The sequence below is a fragment of the Oncorhynchus masou genome, chromosome 3 (genome assembly GCF_036934945.1).
Source record: "Oncorhynchus masou masou isolate Uvic2021 chromosome 3, UVic_Omas_1.1, whole genome shotgun sequence".
Lineage (NCBI taxonomy): Eukaryota > Metazoa > Chordata > Actinopteri > Salmoniformes > Salmonidae > Oncorhynchus > Oncorhynchus masou.
Window position 1 is genome coordinate 36,582,973 of NC_088214.1, and position 6,352 is coordinate 36,589,324.

The window sequence follows — 6,352 nt, forward strand, 5'->3', positions numbered from 1 at the left end:
TCAGAGCACCATGCAGCCAGGTGCTTGACCTTCTCCCTGTAGGCATTGTCACTGATCGGGCCTAACACGTGGTGTCGTCTGCTAACTTGTTGATGGTGTTTGAACCGTGTACAGGAACGCAGTCGTAGGTGAAGAGGGAATACAGGAGGGGGCTCGGCATACAGCCCTGTGGCACACCGTTGTTCAGGTTCAGGGTTGAGGAAGTGAAGTTGTCTAACCTGACAGACTGGGGTCTGTTGGTTAGGAAGTCCAAAGTCCAGTTACAGAGAGAGGGGCTGATCCCTAGGTCATGGAGTTTGATGACCAGCCTAGGGGGAATGACCGTATTGAATGCTGAGCTAAAGTCTATGAACCACATTCTCACATAGGTGTTGGTTTTGTCCAGGTGGTTCAGGGCAGAGTGTAAAGCTGTGGAGATGGCATCCTCTGTAGACCTGTTCGGTTGGTAGGCAAACTGGTGGGGATCCAGTGTTGGAGGGAAGCAGTTAAGGTAGGACAAAACCAGTCTTTCGAAGCACTTCATGATCGTGGGGGTGAGTGCAACAGGTCGGAAGTCATTCAGGCTTGATGCGGTCGACTGCTTCGGCACTGGGAAAATGCTTGTGGTCTTGAAGGCCGTGGGGACAACCGCCTGGGCCAGTTATAGGTTGAAAATGTCAGTGAAGACCTCGGCCAGCTGCCTAGCACATGCTCTGAGCACACGACTGGGGACGCCATCAGGACCACCAGCCACTCACGTTGCGTGAGTAGCAAACACTCTCCAGTCTGTGTGTTGAAACTGGTGCTGTAGTAATGAGTCTGACCCCTCTGGCCACAATTTGACCGTCCTCACTGATGGTTTCATGCGTTTAATGAGGGATAAATTCTTGGGGAGGAGGAACAGTGAAAGGTGATCAGATTGTCCCAGATGGGGGAGGGGAATGGCTTTGTAAGCCTCCGGGATGTTTGTATACACGTGGTCTAGTGTATTCTCTCCTCTAGTGGGGCAGGAAACATTCTGGTGGAATTTGGGAAAAACAGTTTTCAGATTTGAGTGGTTAAAATCCCCTGCAAGTTTGCTGTTTGCTAATAGCAACCTGCAGTTCTTTCATTGCTAATTTAGCATTAGCATCCGGAGCTATATAGGCTACAGTAACAACAATGGATGTAAGCTCCCGAGGCAAGTAGAAAGGCCTGCACCTAATCACTCTAGATTGGTTGAGCAGTGACACCCCGTTATGTTACGGTCTGTACACCCTGCTTTGTTTACATAAATGAACAGGCCACCTCCTCTGGTCTTACCAGAGTCCTCTGCCGTATGATCAGCCCTGAAGACGTCGCACCCCTCTAGCCCAATATCGTTGTCGGGTATGCTGTTGTTTAGCCACGTTTCCGTGAAAATCATGACGTTGCAATCCATAATCCTTTTTTTGTGAGATGATTCTTAGTCGTATTTTGTCCATTTTGTTCACCAGACACCGGACGTTAGCGAGGAAAAGGCTAGGCAATGAAAGCCGATGTGGGGTTAGCTTTTCCCTAGCCCGGAGGCCACCCCGCTTCCCTCGCCTTTGTTTACGATCTCAACGCTGCTTCCGGGCAGTTCCTTTCGCAAATGTTTTGGTCTCCAGGGCGTCTTCGCGATCTCCAGTGGAAGATGTAGGTTGTCAAAAACTCTCTTTGTGCATTGTGTTCCAATATCCAGGAGTTCTTGTTGGCTATATAAAGTGTACATCAGGCTGTACTGAGTGAATAAACTAAGAACAATTAGGTAAATTATTGCTAATTCGCAAAATTTGGGTAGATGCAGAGCCTCACATTGTACACGTGCCGCCATCTATATAGGCATCATGGACATATTCTCATGAATAATTCTCCAGTCTGCACTTTCACATAAACATCAACGCAGCAGAGTGTTCTCATCTGTCTATCCCGTAAACATATCATATCAGTGTTGAGGTATACTGAGCTCATGTCAAAATATAACTTGAAAAATATCTCAATGTTTTGACAGTGTTGAAAGCCAGGTAGGTGAGAAGTTTGTTTTTGCTGACTGCAGCCAAAACTTGTAATAGGTACAAGGTGCTAGGTTATAGGCTATACAGAGTTGTAATGAAACAACTCTCAGAAGTCACAAGGACCTGTGTCTGTAATGTGGTTTCAGGGCCATTTGTATTATTCTGTATGTAAATCTGACACTTCGTTTTATATAGTTTGTTACGTTAGGTTACATTATGAATGGAATAGCGGCTGTACAATATCATACGAATTATAGAACATATCGTACATCTTACCCAGACATCCAATAGAATACAAATTGGATGATTTACATTATAATATGATTTGGGGGACGTATAGTATTATACGTCTTCCGCTGAGACCAAATTGCTTGTTGTGCTGTGACAACAAAGGAAAATTATTGAGGAGAATTTACATTGGTGATAATGGGAACTAACGACAAAGGTTAGGATAATTTACGTAGCAGGTTAGGTGAAATGGGTTAAGTTTAGAACAAGGGTTAAGGGAAGAGTTAGCTGATATAAAACAGTTGTCCCCGACACGACTTGAACATGCAACCTTTGGATTGCTAGAAGGTTGTGTATTAACCCCACCCATCCTCTGGGACACTCATCTGCAAACAATCAATTAATGACAAGTTTGCCTTGGCTGCGTCTACCCAGTCAATGGCAAGTTGCTAGAATTCAGTATCTATGACAACAGCCACAACAGCCTGCACTTGACCTTGAGGTCGAAAGACAGCAATAGACAGCATATAAAATGATCTGATCTATACAGTAGACAGCCTACACTCTTAGAAAAAAAGGGGCTATCTAGAACTTATAACAGTTCTTCGGCTGTCCCCATAAGAAAACCCTTTGAAGAATCCTTTTGGTTCCAGGTAGAACCCTTTTTGGATCCATGTAGAACCTTTTCTAATAGTTCTACTTGGAACCAAAAGAGGTTCTACCTGGAACCAAAAAGGCTTCTCCTATGGGCCCCCCGAAGAACCCTTTTGGAACCCTTTTTTCTAAGAGCGTATAGATTGTAGAATCTGCCTATTAACTCAACATTTTACTATTGCATTTTCATATGATGTGCGATTTCATAATGTTCCCATTTTTACTTTACTTCTTTACTTCTGCTCCTAGCCATGTAATCACATCATACGTTTGATTGCGGGATGACCTGATTTTGCATGTAAACAGGGAGTCTACAAATCATATTTTTCTGGTTCGACGTAATATTCCCAAGTGTTTTGTCAGACAACTCTTCTTTGAGTCCAAAATGTTGCTGCATTTTCATCAACAGTACAGTGGGTGTCACGGTTCTTATGCAACTGTCCTTGACTGCAAAGTTAGTAACAGTCTAGAAAAATAGCGGCTCCTTGATGCTTGATGTTTTTATGGGAATGACCACGCCATGTGGTTGTTTCCCACTGACCTGACACATACCTCTCTCGTATGGTCAGTATGACACAAGGATGTATGGTCAGAGTTCTAAGATATCATTGAAACATAAAAGCTAGAAGAGCCACGCATCTAGAAATTGTGGTTCTCAATGTTCAGCCAATTGTGACTGCTTTGAACAGGTCAACCTGTGAATAAAATAATTTTTCTAAATATTTCAAAAACTCTTCCAGCAGATATTCAAGACAAATGAAAAAATATTAGCGTCAGTGGATCAGTGGATCCATAATTCACAATGGCTCCAGTTCAAAAACCTCATTAGCTTTTCTTCTATGGCAGACCTCTGTAGATTGACGAAGAGGAGAAGTGATCAAACCACATAGGGCCGTCTGGACAGGAGAAGGGTCATAGGAGACAAACAAGGTAACAGAGGCAATAAGAGGAAAAAGATGGATAGGCAGACACACGGAGATAGTTAGAGAGGAGGTTGAGAGAGGGAGAGAAATAGAAGAGAACTGGAAAAGCAGAAGAGACCGTGATGAGTAGCAGAAACAGAGGAGACGGTGTAGTAAAGGTTGATCGAGAGAAAGCGATTGACTGGAAGAGGATGAGAGGAGAGCAGCAGGGACAAGGAGAAAGTGGGCGAGGGTCTTGGAAGAGGTTGGACTCCCTGAGGGCACTCTTGAATAGTGTCTGAGAACTATGGTTTATGGTATTTCTACGGGATCAATACTGCTTCCCATTGGTGAGAGAGGAGAGAGAGGTCCTGATTGAATTAGGGTTGTAAGTAAGTTAAGTGGCCACACGTCTGAATGCAACCATACAAACATGATGGCTCTACCCTGACCACAGGACTGCAACTTCCATTGTATCACCCACTGTACTAAAGCACAAGAGAGAGAGAGACCAATTGCAGGACGCTAATGAGACAAAATGATCATGGAATCCACTGAGCGAATGAACTGCTTTGGAACTGAGAGAGCACTTACCAATTTATAAACAGGCTGGAGAGAGAGAGAGAGAGAGAGAGAGAGAGAGAGAGAGAGAGAAAATAGCAGGGGAAGAGGATGTACTGTGTAATGTGATGTTGTGTTGCATGCCCTGTCCATGACAATAGCCAACCCCACAGGCCACCATCACTTAGCAAAAAAGCAGAATGGGCGTTGTTGACACATACGTATAATCCCCAGACATTGAGTTTTAGACAGGGTGCGACAGTCTGATAGTTCTTATGGTCAGCGTCGCTGTCCACCAACACCAAAACAAGGCAGCCCAACAAGCACACACACCACACACTCCCTCGCGGTCTATATAGTTTCTCTCTACGAGGCCTGAACTTGCGAACTGTGTAATCCTAGCCATGACCTCCTTGCCCTGGGTTGTAATTCTATAGCGGAACCTTCATGATGGTCAGGGGAATGTCCACTCCATGTAATCTATAGCTATGCTATACGTAGACACAGGAGTTTTATCCTGACTATTTTCTCTATACAAACTATACTGTAAGGCCTGGAGTTTTTCCTGGTCAGATCACATGGACAGGAAAACTCCTGGCCCTAGCTATGTGTCCCTTCCTTGTGCCATCGCCTCACTGATGAGACAGGACAGGGTAGGGTGGGTGACAGATGCTCTCTCTAGGTGGGCTGACTGCAGCCGTCATTGAAGGGGACAATACACCTGCTGCCCATCAAAAACATTTAGATGACACTGGAGTATATTTACAGAACGCTGTAAATCAGGGGTGTCAAACTCCTTCCATGGGGTGTCTGCAGGTTTTTGTTTCTTCTTTTCAATGAAGAACCTAGACAACCAGGTGTGGGGAGTTCCATACTTATTGGGGACCTTAATTCATCAATCAAGTACAATGGAGGAGCGAAAACCTGCAGACACTCGACCCTCTGTGGAATGACTGACACCTGTGCTGTACTGTGCTGACGGCTGTACTTGCATGACCTCTGTTAAGAGCGGTACCTTTTGAAAATTCAGAATAAACTGTTGTGTGTGTTGTGTGTCTTTATGAAGCATAGACCTGTATGACTACATGCAATTTGCCATTTCTGCATAACAATCATCAAGATATTTGATAGTTTTTGAGGAATAGGAACACTGTTATATGAATCCAAGAGAACCAAGGGATCTTCATTAGAGTCTGCACTGAGAATGCCCCATGCCCCCGAGGTTGACATCTTCTTCTTCTTTTTTTATGGGAGCGCAAACAAACGCAACACCACGTGGGAATGTCTCCCACCTAGGTGTGCTCTGTGAGCTGTCCCACGCTGAGGTGAACGTGTTATTGTTTGACCAGCAGGGATATTCTGTACTTATGAGCTCACTGTTGAACGTTACACTGACATGAGAGAAAGACGAGCACATGGACATGGATATTGCATCGACTACTGTACAACACCATTGAACATCTATGGGTTGGGTCTAGAGTGGCTAGGAAGACGTTCCAAACGCCCATACAAGTGAATGCGTTCGATTATTATTATTTTTAAACATCAATGATTGAAGATTTATTGAGTTCTTCAGCAGTTAATCTGACCAAATAGACCACCAACCCAAAGCAAGGTATCACACAATTCAAACAATTTGGCGACATAGCCCAAAAATGCATTCCTGGAAATGGGCAGAAATAAATACACTGAGCACCGAGGAGAAAACAGGCAGAGAGAGAGAAGCCGCAAGTGGAAAATGTTATACTATCACACACAGGAAAGACAAGGGTTAGATATTGCTGCACTGTCAGAACTAGAAGCACAAGCATTTGGCCACACTCGCAATAACATCTGCTAAACACGTGTACTGTATGTGACCAATAAAATAGAAATATAGAAACATCATGACTCTGTCACGTTATGCCTTGGATTCCATTCAATCGGAAACAGATTTTCATGCCAATAATCGAGAATCCACATTAAGAAAACGTGTATTTTCACACTAGCAGTGGAGTTTCAACCAAACCACGG